This window comes from Hyperolius riggenbachi, chromosome 1 (genome assembly GCF_040937935.1).
Source record: "Hyperolius riggenbachi isolate aHypRig1 chromosome 1, aHypRig1.pri, whole genome shotgun sequence".
Lineage (NCBI taxonomy): Eukaryota > Metazoa > Chordata > Amphibia > Anura > Hyperoliidae > Hyperolius > Hyperolius riggenbachi.
The window spans coordinates 175782443-175806782 of NC_090646.1; positions in this window are offsets into that span (position 1 = coordinate 175782443).

Genomic DNA, 24340 nt, shown 5'->3' on the forward strand with positions numbered 1-24340 from the left:
TTTCAGACTTTAAAGTCTGAAAACCAGTACGCCTGCATTGCCGTGTCTTCGCTCCCGCTGATGACACCAGGAGCGTACTGCGCAGGCCTAGTATGGTCTGTGCCTGCGCAATACGCTCCTGGTGACATCGGCGGGAGGGAGGACACGGCAACACAGGCGTAGTGGTTTTCAGACTTTAAAGTCTGAAATTCCAGAAGTGAGCCGGAGGTGGGGCCGGAGCATCGGTGAGTGGCTGCGCGGGCACAGGACATCTGCGGGGGACCATTAGAAGCCCCGGGTAAGCTCAACTCATTTTCCCCTGACCCCCCTACAGTATTTCTTTAAAGTGATTGGACCCGAACGGGCTCAGGGCGGGACGAGTGGAGTACCCGTTATTGTCACATAGCAGGCGTAAAGTTGCTAACGCTCGCTATGCTACACTACAGCAGCATAGCATGCTCTCCTGTCACTGAGGTTAATTACGCGCCCTACACTGCCACTAGTGCGTTTACCATGCAGACTCTAATAATTAAGGCGTGCAGATGAAATAGCGTGAGTAACAGAAGGTTACTCCTGCTCTTTCTGTTAGTGAATCAACCTCTATATATCAGTAACTAACAACCCCTGACAGAAACATAATGGGATCCAGTAACAATATATGTGTGCTGTTGTGCTGCATTGTGCGATACAATACTGACAGCAATGACCTTGTGTTTGTGATATGCAGTATACAGTATATATACTGGCCTTGAGTACCAGAGGACATTTCAGCAATGACAATGACCCAAAACACACAGCAAAAGTGGTGAAGAAATGGTTAGCAGACAACAACAATAATGTTTTGGAGTGGCCCAGCCAGAGTCCTGACTTGAATCCAATTGAGAATCTGTGGAGGGAGCTAAAGATCAGGGTGATGGCAAGAAGACCCTCCAACCTGAAAGATTTGGACCTCATTACTAAAGATGAATGGGCAAAAATACCTGTGGAGGCATGCAAAAAGCTGGCCTGCAATTATTGGAAGTATTTATTTGCTGTATAAAGGCTTCTATTGCTTATTGAGAAGGGTATGAATAATTTTGGACTGGACAATTTTTGCTCAAATGTAAATAAAAGCTGAGAAATGTGTTTTTTTTCCCACAATAAGGCCTCTTGTTTATCGTTTTATTCTCTTTTGGGAGACACCTATGTAACTTCCCATGAAAAAAATGACTTGCTGGTTGAATAAAAGTAACTTTAAAGAGAACCCGAGGTGGGTTCTAAGAACGCTAATTGCACACAGAGGCTGGGTCTGCATATACTGCCCAGCCTCTGTTGCGATACCGATCCCTCCAAAGGCCCCCCTGCGCTCTGCTCTGCCCCCCCCCCCATAAATCATACGGCGAGCTGTCGACACGCAGCGTGTTGCAGCCGGCTGTTTATCTCTGCATCTGTCAGTCTTGCCGCTCCCCCGCCTCCTCCATTGCGCTGGTCCCCGCCCGTGTCACTTCCCTCCCCGCAGATTGGAGGGGAGGGACGTGGGTGGGGACCGGAACTATGGACGAGGCGGCGGAGCAACAAGACTGACAGATGCAGAGATAAACAGCCGGCTGCGACATGCTGTGTGTCGTGATTTATGGGGGGCAGAGCAGAGCGCAGGGGGACCTGTGGGGGGATCCGTATAGCAACAGAGGCTGGGCAGTATATGCAGACCCAGCCTCTGTGTGCAATTAGCATTCTTAGAACCCACCTCGGGTTCTCTTTAAGTCAAAATTGGCCAGGAGTATGAACAGCGGCGGCTCCAGCTTCCGAAGGGGGGCTCGAAAGGGGCACAATGGCTGGCTGGTGGGGCTCAAGGGGGGAACTTGTACTTATATGTGCCCAGTATATGTAGCCAGGGGTATATGTGCCCAGTATATGTAGCCAGCGGTATATGTGCCCAGAATATGTAGCCAGGGGTATATGTGCCCAGTATATGTAGCCAGGGGTATAATATGTGCCCAGTATATATAGTCAGGGGTATATGTGCCCAGTATATATAGTCAGGTGTATATGTGCCCAGTATATGTAGCCAGGGGTATATGTGCCCGGTATATGTAGCCAGGGGTATATGTGCCCAGTATATGTAGCCAGGGGTATATGTGCCCAGTATATGTAGCCAGGGGTATATGTGCCCAGTATATGTAGCCAGGGGTATATGTGCCCAGTATATGTAGCCAGGGGTATGTGTGCCCAGTATATGTAGCCAGGGGTAGGTGTGCCCAGTATATGTAGCCAGGGGTATGTGTGCCCAGTATATGTAGCCAGGGGTATATGTCTAAGTATATGTAGCCAGCGGTATATGTGCCCAGAATATGTAGCCAGGGGTATATGTGCCCAGTATATGTAGCCAGGGGTATAATATGTGCCCAGTATATATAGTCAGGGGTATATGTGCCCAGTATATATAGTCAGGTGTATATGTGCCCAGTATATGTAGCCAGGGGTATATGTGCCCGGTATATGTAGCCAGGGGTATATGTGCCCAGTATATGTAGCCAGGGGTATATGTGCCCAGTATATGTAGCCAGGGGTATATGTGCCCAGTATATGTAGCCAGGGGTATATGTGCCCAGTATATGTAGCCAGGGGTATATGTGCCTAGTATATGTAGCCAGGGGTATGTGTGCCCAGTATATGTAGCCAGGGTATATGTGCCCAGTATGTAGTCCGGGGTATATGTCCCAGTGTATGTAGCCAGGGGTATATGTGCCCAGTATATGTAGCCAGGGGTATGTGTGCCCAGTATATGTAGCCAGGGGTATGTGTGCCCAGTATATGTAGCCAGGGGTATATGTGCCCAGTATATGTAGCCAGGTGTATAGTTGTCCCCAGTATAGGTAGGTAGGACTTACCATAGGTGTCCCCAGGCCAGGAGGGGTGGAAGCGGAGAGAAGAGGAAGCCGTGTGGACAGCGGTGGAGAAGGAGGCCGTCTCCCCCCTTCCTTTACCTTGGGGCTCCCACTCTCTGCCTCGCTCCCCCCTCAGACATCAGCGGCTGGCTGGTCAGAAGACTTCCTCTCTTCCCAGCGCGGGAGAGAGATCGATCTGTGCGCCGCTACTCTGGTCTAGACTAGACCAGAGCGGCGCACAGATCAGCCGCGCTGGGAAGAGAGTGAGTCTTCTGACCAGCCAGCCGCTGCTATCTGAGGGGGGAGCGAGGCAGAGAGTGGGAGCCCCAAGGTGACGGAAGGGGGGGAGACGGCCCCCTTCTCCGCCGCTGTCCACACGGCTTCCTCTTCTCTCCGCTTCCACCCCTCCTGCTGCTCGGCAGCCCTGCGGAGGGGGGGCTTTTGCAGGGGCTGACAGCTTGTCAGCTGGGGCTTAAGCCTGGGTAAGCCCCAGTGTAGCGCTGCCACTGAGTATGAATAATTATGGGCGGCACTGTATATCTCAGTTGGTGCAATGAACATTGTTTGCCACATATATTTATGATCTGTCAACAATGGTTGTGGATAGTTCTTTAAGAAAATCCCTTGCTTCAGACAACTAAAATTGAATCATAGTTTAGTTGAAACTGTTGGCTTTCTCTCAGCTGGGCTGAACAACCATCAACAGCAGCTGTATCTGTGGGAAAACAACTGTGGTAATTCCTGTCTGCAGGGAAACTAAGCGTGAAGATCCCGGCTACTTCTGCAGCTGGATGTAGCTGTTCCACGACCTTCAGCATGTTTTTTTCCAGACACTTTTAGGAACGGTGGCTGTTATGTGCGCTTTGCATTGTGCAGTGTGTTCAGGTATTTCCTCTTACACCTGCACTAAAAGGAAACAAACAAGAGCATATGTATTATCTCATGCACAATAGAAGGAGAATGCTTAACCCAACTGCCCATGATAATACAGTACATAGTGATAACATTAAATCTATATCCAAGTTTAGGCTTGTGATTGCTTTTATGTATATTGAGTGGCATACAGTATATAATATACAATGCTAAAGCCAGTGGCGTAGCTAGAGATCATGGGGCCCCATAGCAAAACTTTCATGGGGCCCTCAGATGTAGGCACTTTTAAGCAAATTCCACCTGCCCCTACCCTATGTATATAAGTTAATGGGGCAATTTAGATAGCCTTGCAATCAGCCCTGCACATAGTTCAGGGGCACTGTGACAAAGTTTGAGGGAGGAGGAACACAAGAAATTAATGGTGAATACATTAAAGGGGAACTTCAGCCTAAACAAACATACTGTCATTAAGTTACATTAGTTATGTTAATTAAAATAGGTAATATCATCTCTTACCCACACTGTTTTAAAGAACAGGCAAATGTTAATGATTTCATGGGGCAGCCATCTTTTTGGTTGAAAGGAGGTGACAGGGAGCACAAGACACAGTTCCAATGGTCCTGTGTCCTGATCACTCCTCCCAGCTGCTAAGCAACGAGAACATCAGAACATCAGAAATCCCATCATGCTTTGCACAGCATCAGGGGAAAAATGCCCATGCAGTTTTCTTTGATGGGGCGGAGCTTAGCTTCTGTGCAGCTAAAAATTAGGCTTTGGTAAGAAGCCTGATGCTGTAAAACTGTTAAAGAAACACCAAGCCTTTTCAGTGCTGCTGAGTAGATTTTTAGTGTGCAGGTTCACTTTAAGTACCACCTGGTACAGGGCCCCATATCAGCTGCTATGGCTATTGCTAAGCCCCTGGCTAGAGCAATGCTAATTTCTTGTGCAAACGTCACATTCTCCATGGCTGGATTGAACAGCAGTCTATGAGATGTCCAAACTCCTCCCCATCCCATAATCCTCACATGATGTACACAGAATAGAGCTGGGTAGGGGATACAGCCAGTGTTTTCCACTGACCTTGCTCACCTTCTCCCAATGTTTCAAAGAAGGAAGCAGAGGGAAGAGGTGTGCTTGGCCATGTGATGCCTCTGCACAGACAAAGAAACACCCCTTTGCTGGCAGCTTTCTACGTTGTGTGTCATCTGGATAGCCTACAGGTAAAGCTGTTGCCTTTCATGTACAATTTGAACCTTTGGGCAGGGGTTTAATTCTGGCTCAAGCCAGTATGTAAAACAGTAAACACAAGAGTCTGTGGGCAAGGCCCCCTAATGATCCTGGTGGAGCGTGCCCTGGTGGAGCGTGCCCTGAAGCACTTTGAGTCTGCCAGAAGAAAAGGGCAATACAAATGTTTTGTTTCTTGTCTTGTGCACAGATATCTGGGTTATGACACTGACGTTTCCAAAGGTATATTTTGTTCAACAGCTGCATCGAAAGAAAGAAAGAAAGAAAGAAAGAAAGAAAGAAAGAAAGAAAGAAAGAAAGAAAGAAAGAAAGAAAGAAAGAAAGAAAGAAAGAAAGAAAGAAAGAAAGAAAGAAAATTGTGTGTGATAAAAAAAAGTCTTCATTCATCATTCCTAGCAAAAACAAATCTTGATGGGTGAACTTTACATTTTTAACTGGGCTTAAGGGACATTTCTGTTCTTTGTAATATGTTATGCAGCACAAAGGCATCAAGAAATACATGTTGTAAAAGTGCAATTCTTTCCTGGACTAGCCGGCCCCTTTTTTGCCCAGTTATGACTGAAGTTTACTTCCCCACTTTTTAGTTAGCCAATATGGAGCAGGGTTGGCCAAACTGTGTGAAGCATTGGACTCTATAGTACTGTAGTTATTAGTAAGAATAAAAAGGTTGCACTGCAAAAATGTTATCAAGTTTTGAATGCAGAATATTCCTTTTAAATGGATTTATTGAGGCTACCGGACTAGAGGTCCAGCTATGTGCTTACCTGGTACTCAGAACATTGTGAGACAGAAGTTGAACTGTGCTATGGGATAGCTGATAAAGCAAACCCTGCCTTATCAATCACAATGAAAACCTGCTACAGATTTTGTTTGTAAAAATAAAAAATGGTTAGTACTGATTGATCACAAGTATTCCCACCAGACAGTGTTGGACTGGAAGGTGGAAAAACTGAGGAAATCCACCTGCTGGCCAAGCAGCAGAAACCAAGTGTCATTACTTCCGATAGAAACCTGTAGCAAATCTTCACTGCGAGCAGCAACACATGATTACTGCTGCTTGGCCAGCAAGTGGATTTCCTTAGCTTTACCAACTCCCACTCCAACACTGCCACCAGCCCAGTCTAAGGTTAGGTTCACACCAGACATAAAAATGTTCATTTTTCAGCAGCAGAAAACAACATATAAATGGACAAGTCAATGGATGTTATATTATCTATATGATTATTAAGACTTGTCCATTTAATTTCACAGCAGAATCAAAATGCAAATGTGGCACTGTCCGGACACAGTCAAAGCTGTGGATGCCTTCGGGGACATTGAAAGTTTATGGGAATGAACAATGCCTGTAGGCATTTTCCCTGACCATTTAATTGTCTTCTCATGCCTCTTCTGTCTTTCTCTCATCACCTCCTGTCTTTTGTCTCTCTGTCACCACTCAGGAGGGAGGAGTCTCATTGGGTCAGTCAGTGGACCAATGAGAATCTTCCCTGGGAGGGAGGATTCCAATTGGTTGGATTTAATTTAATGGGTAGCTGCTGGGGATCCCATCAGTATTGCAGTGTTTGTCCCAGGCCACATGGAGGACCTGAGCAGTGGCGGATTGGACTAGATGCACAAAAATGAGTGGTGCAACTGGCTGCAACAGACACAGTGGGCTCTATTCATAAAACCTTACCGCAAGTTTTCCGCTCAAAACAGCGGATTTTCCCGTCCATTTAGCAAAGTGGGCATTCATAAAAGCTGTTCCCGCATGAAAATCTACAATTCCCCAGCAGAGCGAGAAATTTCCGCCCTCTCCAGTGTTTTTCTAGATTTATCTAGAAAAAAGTAACAAAATGGCCATTCATGAAGTTTAGAGGAAGCGGTATGTGGACGGGAAATACCGCTTCCTCTGATTTTGCGGATTACATACAAGTGAATGGGACAGACCTCCCAGAGAGAGCAGTGCACGGAGGGACTCTGCCGGCTGAAGTGTTTCCGCATGCCTTCCGACAGCTTACCGCCAGCTTTCAGCGGGAGATCTCCGCTCTTGCATCGCAGCTTTCAAGATTTCTTTGAATGACCACCCAGAAGTGTAAAATACCGCTGCGGTATTTTCCCTCCAGAAGTTTTCTCGCAACAACTTTTTTATGAATAGAGCCCACTATGGACTTTGCAACAGGCACAGCATATCTACACAGGCCTGATGTGAACCTAGCATAACTATGATGTGAAGAAGAGAGCTGCTGGGGGTAAAAGGGGAGATGCACATAGAAGAGAAGAACTACTTGACATAAAAAGGGAGATGCACACAGAAGATTTGCTCATAGTATTCAATATCTGTTGACCCTTATACTAAATTGTGGTGTTAAAATTGGCTAATCAAAATTGGATGTGTGCTCCAGGCATTAGCAAGAGCTTAAAGAGAACCTGTACTGAGTAAAAATATTTAAAATAAACACATCAGGTAACTTCAAATGAACATTACATAGTTACCTTGCCATCAGTTCCTTTCAGAAGCTCACCATTTTCTTCTTATAACAATCCGTTCCAGTTCTGACAATATTTTGTCAGATCTGAAATATATCAGTTGCTGTCAGTTATACATTAGTTGCTGTCAGTTGTAGCTGAGAGGAAAACTGATGTACCAGGTAATATCTATGTTTCCCTATGGCTCAAGTGGGCGATGTTACAGTTTAACTGTGTGCTGACCAGAAAGCTGTTATGGGTAATGGCCATTTTCAAAATGGAGGACGGAAAATTCCCTTGATCACAGTGAACAAACAGGACGCGGGACAGGAGAAAGACACTGAGGAGTAGACTACATGGAAGGTAAGTATGACTTGTGTATGCTTATTTTGACTTTTAATTTTCAGTTCAGGTTTTCTTTAAGAAACAGGTCCCCAGGCAACTTAACCAAAATTTTTGAATCTGAAAAAAAGTACTTGGGCATGATTACTGCAAATGTGGGCTATTTACTTGTGTGGGTGGATGAAATGTTCCTCAGTCCTCAGAATCTGCTCACATGTTAAGGCTGATCTAACCCTGCGCATAAAAAAAAATAAAAAAAAATAGATTGTAGCACCACCAAAATCTACAGTAGTCTCCTTAAAGTGGATCTAAACTTAGAACTCCCTCTCTTTTGTAATGGATTAGCCAGAGCAAGATAACCATTATGTGAAATACTAAAAAAAAAAAAAAACTCAGTTGGTTTATTTTGCAGCAACTCAATGTGGAATAATACTTTTCATTGTGTGATGTGCCAGAGCTCAGGTCCACTTTGATAAAATAATCATATAATCGAGGGGAGAATGCAACCTCTCCATGTAATGTGCAGATCTCGAATCTCAAGAACAGAGATGTCTTATGTGATCCAGAAACATCTAAGAATATGTGGGAATCACAGTATCTACCATAAACTCTTACCTAAATCGGGGGTGGCCTAAAGTTTAAATAATGTTTACTCTATAATGGCATATTCTCCCCCCCCCCCCCCCTCCTCGCCTTACCGTAATATGCATTGTATGCATACCTTTGAAGCAGGATAAAACTACTGGATCACTGTCAGGAGTTTTTACTTATCGGTGTGAATCTCAACATTTGCACGCAAAGAAGTGAGGTAATTTGCTGGCATCAAATCAAACCTATATTTTTACATGCTTTTATGTGACTTTTCCCAGGAACCAGCCTGTAACCGGCCAGTACCCTTGGATTTCAACATAGCTAGACTATACTGTACATAGGTTTGCAAACTCAGGCAGGTTTTCATCACTCACTGCTGCCAGTTCTCCAAATTTCCCAACATCACGTACAGCGACTTCTCCCCTCTCTCTGTAGCAGAAAGCTATTTTTCAGATAGTGCAGCTGAATGACAACCTCTTTAGTATGCTGTTAGGTTTTTGCAGCCGTCTCTACAGATATTCATTCACACTAATTCGACTTATAGTAATCACTTTCTGTTTCATTAGCGATGATTTCCAGTGAGCCGGCATGTGTCTTGCTGACATTTGCAATGATGCGAGTACGCATCCAAATCCCTGTAGTCTTTCCATGCACGGCTATAGAGATTCACGTGCATGCTGCGTAAAAATGCAGCATGCCGTCCAAATCGTGATTTCATGCCATTTGGTCTGCAAAGTTATTGGTGGAATAGGTTGCGCTTGTGGGCAAATGCTGCAGATTCCAGAGCAGTAGAAATAGGCTCTTATACCACCTGAATGGTGCAGTCATTATTATTATTATTTATTAGATTTATATAGCGCCAACATATTACGCAGCGCTGTACAATAAATAGGCTTACAGACAATGATAACAGGGTTGACAGAACAATACAGGTAACAGACCATAGATACAACAATACAGGTAATAGCAATAAGATACACAACACAATGCAGATAATAGTACAATGCCAGATCATAAACTGGAATGGTAGTGGTAAAAAATTACCAGTTCCAAATTCTGGGTAAAGTGCACACAGTCAAAACGTTTTGAATCAGGATGATACCATTTATTAGCTAACTTTAAAGAAAAAGAGTAAGCTTTCAGCCAAAAAGCCTACTTCAGACTCTGTTCCTGTGTGCTGACATCTAACACCAGAAGGAGTTGTTTGCAAACACACACGCACAAACACACACACTATTTTATGGTTGGTGTTGAAATAGACAGGATTGCTGTGACACAGGATTTGTAGTAACAGACAGTACCCTGAGTAACAACTGTATACCTATGGTGGATACCACGGCCCCCTTCAGGCATCACAGGGGGTACTGCTGTATGGGGCCCAAGTGAATCTGGGGCCCAGCAAACCATGCCACACATGGGCAGCCCATTAATCTAATGAAAGGTGGTGGGAGGATCCAGGAGTTACCTCAGTCAGTTAGCAATGAACGTAAACCTGATATAAATGGGAGAAAAGGACTTTTACTTACCTGGGGCTCGTTCCTACCCCCTGTAGTCCATCAGCTCCCCCAATACCCGGTCCAATCCATTGTGCTTCTGTGAAGTCCACACAATCCAGCTGGGTTATGGGCCACTGCGCATACACTGTTCCCAGCAGTTTGCCTCCTCCATCGGGCTTCCATAGATGGGAGCGTTCTGTGCAAGCGCAGTTTCACTCTTAAAAGACACATCCGAGGACATTAAAAAAAAAAGATCTACTTACTCAGGGCTTCATCCAGGTCTTGGCAGCCGATATGTCCCTCGCCGCAGTTCCAGTGTCCTGGGATCCCTTCTGTTAGAGGGCGAGGCCGGCATCTTCTGTGTCTGCACAAGTGCGCGGCCACACTGCTTGCGATTGCGCTCACGTGGCCTGGAGCACTCTGTACAGGCCCAAAACTACTGGGCCTGTGCAGAATACTCCCAGCCACTGCAGTGCACTCCCGCAGGCGCAGGCAGGCGCGGAGCTAGGGGGGTCGGGGTAGGATAAGTGCCCCGGGGCGCCGGGTCCCCAAGGGCGCCCTCCGCCTAGCTGAGCTGCGGGGTTTTTTTTCTTCTTTTGGGGGGGGGGGGGAGCAGCGCAGAGAAGAGGTAGAGCTGTGCGGACGGCGGGGAAGGGGGGCAATCACCCCCCTCCTTCCCTCACCTTAGGTGCTCTCCCTCCCTCGCTTTCCCCTCCATTACTGTCCGGGTGGCTCGTGGCTGGCAGCGGCGGGCGGAACTCACCTCCGTCTCGCTCCAGCGCCGGCCGGAAGTTCGGGTCCCGCAGCCGCTGCTCTGGTCTGGACCAGACCAGAGTAGCGGCAGATCCATCCGGCGCTGTGACGAGACGGAGGTAAGTTCCGCCCGCCGCTGCCAGCCACCTGGACAGTAATGGAGGGGAGAGCGAGGGAGGGAGAGCACCTAAGGTGAGGGAAGGAGGGGGGAGATTGCCCCCCTTCCCTACCGCTGCTCACAGCTCTCCCTCTTCTCTGCGCTGCTCCCCTCCTGCTGAGGAGGGGGACACCTGGCTACCTACTCTGGGCACCTATACCCCTGCCTACATATATTGGGCACATATACCCCTAACTACATATACTGGGCACATATACCCCTGGCTACCTACTCTGGGCACATATACCCCTGCCTACATATACTGGGCACATATACCCCTAACTACATATACTGGGCACATATACCCCTGGCTACCTACTCTGGGCACATATACCCCTGCCTACATATATTGGGCACATATACCCCTAACTACATATACTGGGCACATATACCCCTGGCTACCTACTCTGGGCACATATACCCCGGCCTACATATATTGGGCACATATACCCCTAACTACATATACTGGGCACATATACCCCTGGCTACCTACTCTGGGCACATATACCCCTGCCTACATATACTGGGCACATATACCCCTAACTACATATACTGGGCACATATACCCCTGGCTACCTACTCTGGGCACATATACCCCTGCCTACATATATTGGGCACATATACCCCGGCCTACATATATTGGGCACATATACCCCTAACTACATATACTGGGCACATATACCCCTGGCTACCTACTCTGGACACATATACCCCTGCCTACATATATTGGGCACATATACCTGTAACTACATATACTGGGCACATATACACTTGGCTACCTACTCTGGGCACATATACCCCTGCCTACATATACTGGGCACATATACCCCTAACTACATATACTGGGCAGATATACCCCTAACTACATATACTGGGCACATATACCCCTGGCTACCTACTCTGGGCACATATACCCCTGCCTACATATACACCCCTAACTACATATACTGGGCACATATACCCCTAACTACATATACTGGGTGCATATACCCCTGACTATATATACTGGGCACATATACCCCTGACTATATATACTGGGCACATATTATACCCCTGGCTACATATACTGGGCACATATACCCCTGGCTACATATACTGGGCACATATACCCCTGGCTACATATACTGGGCACATATACCCCTGACTATATATACTGGGCACATATTATACCCCTGGCTACATATACTGGGCACATATACCCTTGGCTACATATACTGGGCACATATATCCCTGGCTACATATACTGGGCACATATACCCCTGACTATATATACTGGGCACATATACCCCTGACTATATATACTGGGCACATATACCCCTGGCTACATATACTGGGCACATATACCTCTGGCTACATATACTGGGCATATATACCCCTGGCTACATATACTGGGCACATATACCCCTGACTACATATACTGAGCATATATACCCCTGGCTACATATACTGGGCACATATACCCCTGACTATATATACTGGGCATATATACCCCTGGCTACATATACTGGGCACATATACCCCTGACTATTTATACTGGGCACATATTATACCCCTGGCTACATATAGTGGGCACATATAACCCTGACTACATATACTGGGCACATATACCCCTGGCTACATATACTGGGCACATATACACCTGACTATATATACTGGGCACATATACCCCTGACTATATATACTGGGCACATATTATACCCCTGGCTACATATACTGGGCACATATACCTCTGGCTACATATACTGGGGACACATACCCCTGCCTACATATACTGGGCACATATACCCCTGGCTACCTGTTCTGTAGACATCTCTACCCCTGGCTACCTGTTCTGGGGACATCTATACTGCTGGCCACCTATTCTGGGGACACCTATAGACCTGGGGCTACCTATTTTTGGGGAACCACTGCTGTTAGATTGAGTGTATTTTGGGGAACTGCTGCCAGGTGAGAGGTGTCTACCATATTAAGGGGGCATTCTGCCTATTTATGTGAAATGCTGTCTATTTATGTGCCTCATGACTGCTGAATTTGTCTTGTTGGGGGCCTCATGGTTACTGAATTTGTCTTGTTGGGGGCCTCATGATGTGTTGGGGGTCTCAAGATCGCTGAATTTGTCTTGTTAGGGGCCTCATGATTGCTGAATTAGTCTTGTTGGGGGCCTCATGATTGCTAAATTTGTCTTGTTGGAGGCCTCATGATTGCTAAATTTGTCTTGTTGGGGGCCTCATGATTGCTGAGTTGGTCATGTTGGGGGCCTTATGTTTGCTCATGATTGCGTAATTTGTCTTGATGGGGGGGGGGCTCATGATTGCTGAATTTGTCTTGGAACATGCTGGAAGGTACATACTGAGGGAGGGTGGGTGAGCGTGAGCCTGCTAACCTCCATGTACATTTGGCTCCACCCATAACCACGCCCACATTTGGCCACGCCCCTTCACCTTAGGGGGCACATTAATAGTCTTTGTCCCTGGGCGCTGAAAACCCTAGCTACGCCTCTGGGCGCAGGAGATGCCAACCTGGTGAAGTCAACATCTCCAACAGAGGATATCCTGGGACACCGGAGCTGCGGCGAGGGACATGTCGGCTGCCAGGGGCTGGATAAAGCCCTGGGTAAATAGATTTTTTTTTCCTTTTTTTAAATTTCCTCTGACCTATCCTTTAACAAACTGAGCATACGCAGTCCTGTGAGTGCGTGAAAAGTGAACACACAGACGTTAGTGTGTTCAGGCCTTTAAAGATTGTGGTTTGCCATATGGGGATAGACGGGAGTGAGGGGCCCAGTAGGTTTGCCCAGTATGGGGCCCAAAAATTTCTGATGGCGGCCCTGGGGGATACACAGAAAGGACCCCCAGTAAAAGACAGCACAAAACCCAAGTAACAAGCACTACCTGCATGAAGAACTGAAATGGCTAGTGAAGATTACTTGTCTGTATGCTGTCTTGTGTTGCGCCTCCCACCTCTGGCCTGGTCTGCTCTGTTCCCTGCCCCTTGTCATGTTTGGCCAGAAAGCAGAGCTGATGCAGGACTCCAGCCGGCTGCTTGATCTCCGAGGGAGGGAGGAGAAAGTATATGGGAACACCAGGGATTCTGTAGCACAGCATCCCCAGTACCTTAAAGTAGGAGGTGTCTGTGGAACATGCCATACATGCACCCCTGTAGATACGCCTCTGTGTTTTGGGGATATGGAGGAACACCCATGCAAACACAAAGAGAACTTTCAAACTCCATGTACAAATATTCAAGACTCCATGGTTGACAGACACAAGGGAATCTGTCAGTAGTATGCAGTCTGTTGTTAGCAGTGGCATAGCTAAGGAGCTGTGGGCCCCGATGCAAGTTTTACAATGGGGCCCCCAACCACTCTATACATAACAATGGATACGGCGCACCAAAACCTGCCAATGGCAACTACAGTGTCAAAGGTGCAAGAAGGGGATGGGGAACAGTTTGTTAATGATTACCACTATTCAAAGTATCTATACAAGGGATTATTATGAGCACAGGACCAATAGAGAGCTAATGCTACAGTTGAGGGAGGGCCCTTTGGGGCCCCTCTGGCCCAAGGGCCCCAATGCGGTCGCAACCTCTGCAACCCCTATTGCTACGCCCCTGGTTGTTAGTCCTGGAGAAAATTCAAAGGCTTAAAGGAAACCAGAGCTAGTATACATAAAACGTTTTATACATACCTGGGGCTTCCTTCAGCCCCATACGCATGGATCGCTCCCATGCCGCCATCTTCAGCCTTCCCGCAGCTCCGGTACCGGGTCCCCAAACCCCACACAGTCTACATAGGAGAAGTGCGCCCTCTATGTATCTCTCCAGTGGCTGCTGGAGAGATACGCAAACAGCGCACTTCACTTACTTCAGACTGGCTCCGACTGACAGAATTGTGGGGACCAGGTACCGGAGCTGCAGGAAGACTGAGGACGGTGGCGTGGGAGCGATCCGTGCAGATGGGGCTGGAGGAAGCCCCAGGTATGTATAAAACGTTTTATGTATACCAGCTCTGGTACACTTTAACAACAGAAATTGTTAAGGTAATACCTTTAAAGAGAATCTTTACTGTCTGATTCGTACAATAAAAAACATACCAATCGAGTCACTGTGATCTTCTGGATCCCTCTTTGCCATTTCCGCCGCTCCCCGCAGTGATCCTGGCTTTTAATCGCCAGTTTTAGGCAGTGTTTAAAAACAAAAAACATGGCCGCTAACCAGGAAGTAATGTTTGTGTATATACATATATATATATATATATATCATGTTGCAGTATACTACAAGTTTTTATTACATAGTGAACTCCAGTCAGGGATTCTCAGTTTCTCAGCATGGAAAGCTCCCATCCCCCTCAGACAAGCTGAAATTGAGAGCAGAGAGCTGTCTGTGATTAAAAAACAAAGCACACACACAGAGCCTGCAGGGGGCGTGGATGGGGCATGCATAACTTTTCCCTATCACAGCAGAGGCAGTGCATTCCTCTCTGTCTCGACAAAGCTTGACAAAGAAAAGAAGATTAGATATATTAAAGAGACAGTGCAACTAGAAAAGGCTGCAGTAAGCCAGACCACATTAGAACAGGTATAGGAACTTATAGGATAGAAGAAATAAGGCTGAAAATGTTGTTACAGAGTCTCTTTAATGACTGTACAACATTTATTTGCAAGCTTTCAAAACTTTAAGTTTCTTCTTCAGGCATAATACAGCACTTGATTGGAACAGTACAAAACTATTTCATCCATTCAAAATCTACAGATGTGTATATTTTACTAGAGTATTTTATTGTGAAAAATCCTGGTTGCTTACTTGTCTGGTATTAATTACAGTTGTGTTTACCATAAAAGCAATATCTGCTAATGCATCTACTTGGTAAACAAAGTGCTTTAATGCATTGTTTTGGGACAGAATGATGTTTGAAAATCTAGTGTGCTAGAACACGGAACTCTTAGTTCTGTCTCTATATAAACACACACTTCTCTTTTCCTAACAATAAATAAGCCAAAACTCAAAAGGCGATTTAACCCTGAACTGAAACTCTTTTATAGTCTTTTCTATACTCTTCAAAAAAGTGTTTCCTATAAAATTTGAATAGGTCATCATGGGGGTAGATTCATTATTGTTACCGAGCTGTAACAGCGCGAGTTAAATGCTGTTACGCACGTTATCAAAGCAGCGCAACTTAATGATCCCTCATGCACGCTACGCGCGCTAGTGGCAGCGCAAGCATGCGCACCTAATGCGTTCATTAGCCATGCGTTAGTGACGTATCACTACAGCAATATCATGGCCGCTACTACATTAATTAACATAGTAGCGGTCACGCTGGGTAAATATCACTGTAATGACATGTTACTACCGCACGGCTAATAAAAGCATTGACCGTTGCTTAGGTATGCATGCTTCGCTGCCACTAGTGTGCGTAGTGTGCATGAGGCATATTTAAATCACGCTGCTTCTATAACCGCGCGTAACAGCATTTAACTTGCGCTGTTACAACGCGGTAACAATAAGTAATCTACCCCATTGAAACAAAAGCAGTCTGGTATAGTGTACATTCCAATAATCCCCATCCTTTGTAGCTATTACAGGAGAAACATACGGTAGCTCTCACAGCCATTAAACACCCTCTTCCATTCTATTAATCAGGATACTGACTATGATAGGAATGATGAGGTGATGGGTGTGGCATTGTGGGAAGAGTATATATTAGACTCTGTAGCTAAGGAGCTCTGGGCCCCAGTGCAAGTTTTAATTTGGGCCACCTCAAGTGCTCATAAAACAACCAACAGTCTTAACTTGATGCCCTAGTGATCTGTGTGTAATTACTGTGTTCCGTTCCCCCAAGTAGTTCCTTTACATGAAACCAGTGGTGTAGCAATAGGGGGTGCAGTAGTTGTGACAGCACCGGGGCCCTTGGGCCAGAGGGGCCCCCTTTACCACAGTATTAGCTCTCTATCGGTCCTGTGCTGGTAATAATCACTTCTATAAATGCTTTGAATAGTAGTAATCATAACAAACTGTTCCCCATCCCCTTCTTGCACCTCAGACCCTGCGGTTAACCTTGGCAAGTTTTGGTGCACTGCATCAATTTTTATATATAGAGGCGTCTATTTGAAAAGGGCGCCTGGAAAAAAGGGTGCCTGGTGTTGCCCATATATGCCAAACTCGGCTACAAAAAGTGCGTCTGGTGTAGCCCATATACTAAGTTTGGCTACAAAGGGCGCCTGGTGTAGCCCAAATACCAATTCGGCTACAAAGGGTGCCTGGTGTAGCCCAAATATTCAAAATTCGGCTGCAAAGGGCGTCCGGTGTAGCCCATATATGTCAAATTCGGTTACAAAGGGCGCCTTGTGTAGCCCATATATGCCAAATTAGGCTACAAAGGGCACCTGGTGTGGCTCATATATGCCAAATTAGGCTACAAAGGAAGCCTGGTGTAGCCCATATATGCCAAATTCGGCTACAAAGGGCACCTGGTGTAGCCCATATATGTCAAATTCGGCTACAAAGGGATGCCTGTTGTAGCCCATATATGCCATATAGTTTTAGTTTATAAAAAGGATGCTGTTATAGGCAAAATGTGTTGGGCTATAAAAGGGCTCTAGATATAGCTGAGAAAAGTGATTACTATGACCTAACTTCTCCCTACTCTCACACAGAACCCTCCCCTGATGGTGCCTAACCCTAACCCCCCTGGTAGTGCCTAACCCTAACCCCTCCATGGTAGTGCCTAACCCTAAGACAGCCCCTGGTGATTACTATGACCTAACTTCCCCCTACTCTCACTAAGAATCCTCCCCTAACCCCCCTGGTGGTGCCTAACCCTAAGACCCCCCAGGTGGTGCCTAACCCTAAGACTCCCCTGGTGGTGCCTAACCCTAAGACCCCCCAGGTGGTGCCCAACCCTAAGACCCCCCAGGTGGTGCCTAACCCTAAGACTCCCCTGGTGGTACCTAACCCTAAGACCCCCCACATGGTGCCTAACCCTAAGACCCCCCAGGTGGTGCCTAAGCCTAAGACTCCCCTGGTGGTGCCTAACCCTAAGACTCCCCTAGTGGTGCCTAAACCTAAGACCCCCAGGTGGTGCCTAACCCTAAGACCCCCCAGGTGGTGCCTAACCCTAAGACTCCCCTGGTGGTACCTAACCCTAAACCCCCCTAGTGGTGCCTAACCCTTAGACCCCCCGCCCTCCGCTTGTAATGCCTAATCCTAACCCCCCCCCCCCTTGCACCCCCAAATAAAAAATCTCAGCTATAAAAGGGTTCCCTTTTGTAGCAGAATCAAAACCCTTGTAGTCGAAAATCTTGTAGCTGAATAAAAAACATGGTCTACAAAGGGGCGCCCTTTTGTAGCAGAATCAAAAACCTTGTATCTGAATAAAAAAATATGTGCTACAAAGGGGTGCCCTACTGTAGCCGAAAACCTTGTAGCCCAAAAAAATATGGGCTACAAAGGGGCACCCTACTGTAGCCAAAAACCTTGTAGCTGAAAAAAATATGGGCTACAAAGGGTCAACCTACTGTAGCCAAAAACCTTGTAGCTGGAAAAAATATGGGCTACAAAGGGTGCCCTACTGTAGCCGAATACCTTGTAGCCGGAAAAATATGGGCTACAAAGGGGCGCCCGCTTGTAGCCTATATCAAAACTTGGGCGCCCTTTTCACCACCTTATAGCCCATATTTCCAGAAATAACATTGATGTCTATGGAGGCACCCTGTTCATACAGGCAGCTCAGGCGCCCTTTTCAACGAATCCCATATAGAGTGCTTGGGGGGGCCCAATGTAAAACTTGCACTGGAGCCCATGTCTCCTTAGCTACGCCACTGCATGAAACAGCCTTTTGTTCAGTTCAAAACCAGAATTTAAAGTGTACCTGAGCTCGGAAGTTCCTCTCTGCTCTAAAAGATAAGCAGCAGCATAATAACCTTTAAATAAAAACATTTCTTTGTACAGCTGATACAAATCCTCCAATAAATTAAACAAAAAGGAGAAACAGACACTCCCCCTATATATTTATAATCAGTATCAACATAAAAGGAGTAAGGAACAAGAGATAACAATACAGTAACAATACAAATTTAATTAACTGAAGCCAACAAAACAATTAAAAACAAGGCTGGACCGTCCCAAGTCACATGATGCCCTTGAACATAATGGTAATGATAATAGAAAGCTCAGCAAGCAACATCAGATTATATCTAAATTGCAATCATATACAGTAATGTATATTTTCACATATGAAGTGCTAGTGCCCAGTATTATCTCAGTTTGTTAAGGTCTTTGAATAGATCAATACCACATCCAATTGGTAAATTTACATAAGCTGGAAAGTATATATTGTAGATGTGGTATCAGACCAAAAACAGATATGAGAAAAGGGGTATAAGAATAATGTACCAAAATCCTGCAAGAAAGTCTAGTGCAGATAAAACATGAATATAAATATAAAATAATAACGTGATTACATAATAATTTGGTCATGAATGTGTGGTATAAGAAGATTCTCTAAATAGAATAGTAATAGTGGGAAGGTGCAAGGGTAATATGCATACCTCAGAATTAATAGAAATAATTAAAAAAAACCCAACGGGATATAGTAGAGAGAGTAGTAGTGAGGATAAGAATTCTGTCAGGTAACGAGAGAAATTTGCAGTGAAATCAGTGGAGTGAATAGGAAAGCAGGAAGATGGCTGGTGTTGCTGAGCTTACTGATGTAATAGCGGTTTGGGGGCGGCCGCGCTGGCTCTCCTGTGCCCCTCCGACTAGTTTTGCTGATGCTGCGTGAGGGACAAATGTTTGAAAAGCTGGCGCAGTTTAAATAGAAAGTATAGGTACGCATAGACGTGGCCGCATTATTAGCGTGCAATTCTGCAATAAATCTGCAGTGTATCTACTTCCTGCTTTCATGGAAGACATAGGGTTAACATGCTGTGTTTACAAATTAGCGGCTCTGCTGAGGCAGCCAGCTGACACCGCTGAGAGATCAGATTACAGTTGTGATTAGTTACAGATGAGGGAGACTCTCTAAATACATAAGTGCTGCATTTTTCTATGTTTTCCTTCTGTCCTGTGCAAAGGTTCAGGTTCACTTTAAGAAAAAGTAATTAATCTCACTACGTGTTAGTCAAAGGTGTTCTCAGACCTTACTGTAGTCCTAGCCTAAAGTCTCTACCATACTCTAAGGCAGTGATGGCGAACCGAGTGCCCAAACTGCGACCCAAAATCAATGTATTTATCACTGAGTGCCAACATGGCAATCTATGTTGAATACTGGCTACCCGGCCCCATGTGATCCCCGGCCGGGCTGGCACCAAAGGTAGGGGCGCCTCTAGCAATTTTGTCACTCCAGATGAGAGAACCTACGCTCCTCCCCAATAATAATAATCGCAATGAGGAAATGTTTCACCATAAAATAATCATAAAGCAGCTATCTTTCACCAGAAAATAACCGTAATGCAGCAATCATTCACCAGAAAACTATCATAATGCGGTAATCTTTCACCAGAAAATAACCGTAATGCAGCAATCATTCACCAGAAAACAATCATAATGCGGCAATCTTTTTCCAGAAAATAACCGTAATGCAGCAATCATTCACCAGAAAACAATCATAATGCGGCAATCTTTCACCAGAAAATAATCGTAATGCAGCAATGTTTCACTAGAATAAAATCATAAAGTGGGCAGCGTTTCAACAGAAAATAATCGTAATGCAGCATGGTTTAACTAGTAAAAAATCTTAAAGTGGGCAGCGTTTCAATGGAAAATAATCGTAATGCAGCATGATTTCACTAGAAAAAAATCATAAAGATGGCAGCGTTTCAACAGAAGATAATCGTAATGCGGCATGGTTTCACTAGAAAAAAAATTGTAAAGTGGGCGGTGTTTCAACAGAAAATCATTGTAATGCAGCATGGTTTCACGAGTAAAAAAAATCGTAATGTGGCCAGCATTTCAACAGAAAATATTGTAAAAAAAATATTTACTCACCTGGCAGAAGCCTCCTCTCCCGGCGACAGCGAGCAGCTACCTGATGATCTGCCTGCAGCCAGCCAAAAGTCCTGCGCTGACATTGGACCAGGCACCCCTGCGAGCAGAGCGGGGAGGGGGTGGAGGCGGAACTTTGAAAAGCATCTCCGTGAATGGATGCTAGTCTTGCTCCACCCCCTCCAGACATGTGACGATATTCTGAATCAGCTGTGGTGGGGATAAAAATTAGCAGCGGTGGCGGACACAGCACGCGTGCCCACAGAGACGGCTCCACGTGCCGCCTTGGGCAAGCATGCCATAGGTTCACCATCGCTGCTCTAAGGGCAATTTTGGAAAGAAAAAACTAACTTGTAAGTATATTTTTGGGATATGGGAGTAGACCGGAGTTCCAAGAGAAAATGCACATAAACATGGGCATAATATATAGAAACTCCATGCAGATAGTGTTCTGGACAGTGTTCAACTCTAGAGCTGCAAGCAAGCTGAAAAACCCCCAGATTATAAATTATACGTGAATGAATAAGCTATTCAGTCATGTACACTACAGCAACCCAATTGAAATGCAGCAATAAAAATGACATAATAAATATTTTGAATTTTAACTTGACATATCATTAATTAGAAAGAAATCAGAAAGTTCACCACTTACTGGAATATTAATGTCACACTTTGCAGAGGGTCAGGAAGCTTTGTAAGGGTTAAAGGCCATGTAATTCTTCACAATAAGGCAGGGTAATCACTCTTTAGCATACAATCCTGCTACTGGGGTTTTGTTTCAACCATATAGGATATTTGGACGCTGACTTCATACTTTTAAGAATGTCTTACAGACTTGGCAAGGAAACCATATTTTCCACAATGGCTCCCACAATGTAAAGTACTTTAATACAGAACAAAAGGTCACATTCCAAACATGAGTATTTAACGTAAATGTTGTATTCCCTTTTATAGCTTACTATTATTTTACAATGTACCATTGTGTTGTAGCACTGTAGAAATTGGTGATCCATCACAAAGCACTTTGAAGCTTTTCTGTAAGTCTGGGGAGTTGTGTAAGATGCTCAGTGAACAATATTCAGTCAGGGAAATGCATTCAACATTAGAGTAAGGCCCTGTTCAGACTGTCAGCGTTTGTAGAACACGTATGAATTCAAAGAAACGCAAGTTGAAAACGCATGCGTTTTTCTTGCGTTTGAATGCGTTTTCTATTGCGTTTTGCACACACACGTGACCCGGGGGAAAAAAAAGAATTATGGGAACCGCAGAGGGAAACGTACGCTAAAACGCAATAGTACACGTTTTTGATACTTTCATTGTGTCCGTTTCTGTGCGTGATGCACAGAACTGCGTTCAGCAATGAGGATGAGAAATGTATGCCTCTCATACGCATACATGTGAACGAGGTCATTAGAAAACATCAGTAGCCATTTCTGTGCGTAAAATCTTTCTGTATGCGTTCTGTAAAAACGGCTAGGAACGCACATAGTCTGAACAGGGCCTAATGCTTTCATGGGTTATTGTTAGTTTTACAATGGGTATCTAGCCAAAACTTTAGCTAGAGATTATGAGGTCATTGCACAACTTTCATAGGGACTTCAGATGTAGGCACCATTTAGCTATGCCTCCTGCCACTACCCTATGGATATGAGTTCATTGTCAACTTACATTCTTGTGGCCTTCGCACTGCATATAGTCTGGGCACTGAGCGTGGAAGACCACAAGCAAGTTAATAGTGAACACATGTCCCACCTAGGCCCTCTCTGCTCCAGGGCCCCACAACAGCTGCTATGGCTATTTCTACGCCCCTGTTGTAGTTATTCTCATCTGATTTCAATTTAGAAAATGGTATTAACTGTTCATTATCTCCTCCCCCCCCCCCCCAAAAAAAAAGGATGGCTTGTTGTCTTAGGATTTGCAAGAACAATGGCTAGTTAGAAGCCAAAATGTATTTTACAGTAGCTTTCTGCCACAGTAACGAAAATTTAGAACGCTAGCCATCTGGGGTTTCTGGTAGAAAAGTACCATAAGTCATCCCACTTGTATAACTTGCACTGCAAAATGCAGTGACCTGCCTCAGGGACAAGATATTGGACTGTCAATCCTTAGGTATTTATCAGTTCATTTCAGCTAGCCTCCTTGCCACATTTGGAGGCAACACTTACAAGCCTGCATATTTTCAGGATACCCATTTTTACCTTAACCACTTGAGGACCCACCCTTTACCCCCCCTTAAGGACCAGACAGGGGAGGACTGGGACCTTTTGGCCTGGGGGGCAAACACAAACTAGAGGCCCGTTTCACGGAATCACCAGCCCAAAGCTATACCTTTCTTGCGTGCAAATCTAATAATGGTAGCACGAAGACAATACATCAATCAGTTACATTGAAATATACACGTAGAAAACTACAATCTTTGTGAAAAAAAATCTTTTTTGAAAAACAAAATCTGATCAGATTGGTTAGATATCCTTCCGTTAGTGGCTCCAAACGATCATTTCCAATCAGTCATACAAATGATCAGACATGAATCATCATTCAGCAAATTGTATCGTTAGTGGCCACCTTTAGTCCCTCCTGTCATCTCAATGCCTGGCAGCTCACAGTCACACACACAATTTAACATTGGCCTGCTATCACAGGCAGTTTTAAAGGGAAGACCCGCGCTGCACATAAAAAACAAACTGCACTCACTTGGGGCTTCTTCCAGCTCCTGGCAGTCGATCGGTGCCCTTGTAGCAGCTCCTCTCCCTCCCGGCGTCCAGCGGAGAAGAAGCCGACTTCTCCAGGTTGGCTTCCGGGTCGGCGTCATGTGCGTTCCATGGCGCGGGTCATCAGGTCTCTACTGCGCAGGCGCAGTAGTTCTGCGCCTGCGCAGTAGAGACCTGATGACGTAACTTACACCACGTGACCCCCCGCCGTGGAGCGCACAGAAGCCGACCTGGAAGCCGACCTGGCGAGGTTGGCTTCTTTACCGCTGGACGCCGGGAGGGAGAGGAGCTGCTACAAGGGCACCGATAGACTGCCAGGAGCTGGAAGAAGCCCCAAGTGAGTGCAGTTTTTTTTTTTGTTTTTTTTTAATGTGCAGCGTGAACCTTCCCTTTAAGTGTACCAGAGACGACAAGTAACAACGATTTTTTACTTATAGAAATATTATATTTTGCCCCATAAGCATGTGAGAGTTCCTCTCTGTCCTCCACTGGTCTGCCATTCAGCAATCAGCCCCGGTAACTCATTCAGTCGCAGCGGTTGGGTCTTCTGCGCAGTTACAGTGGCTGATTACCGCTGAACGGAGGCACGTGGGAGGACGGCGAGGGACTCAAACGTGCTTATGGGGCTGTAGGAATCCCCAGGTAAGTAAAAAAAAATCTTTATGTGCTGTCTCTGGTTTCCTTTAAAGCAGTACAGTAGTCTTTAATCTTGGATACCTGATAGTGACATAGCTATGAGCCATAGTGCAAGTTTTCCTACAAGCACTCTATACATAACAATTGATACGTCACACTAAAACCTGCCAAGGACAACCAGTGTCAGAGCTGCAAGAAGGGGATGGAGAACAGTTTGTTAATTACTACTATTCAAAGCATCTATAGAAGTGATTACCA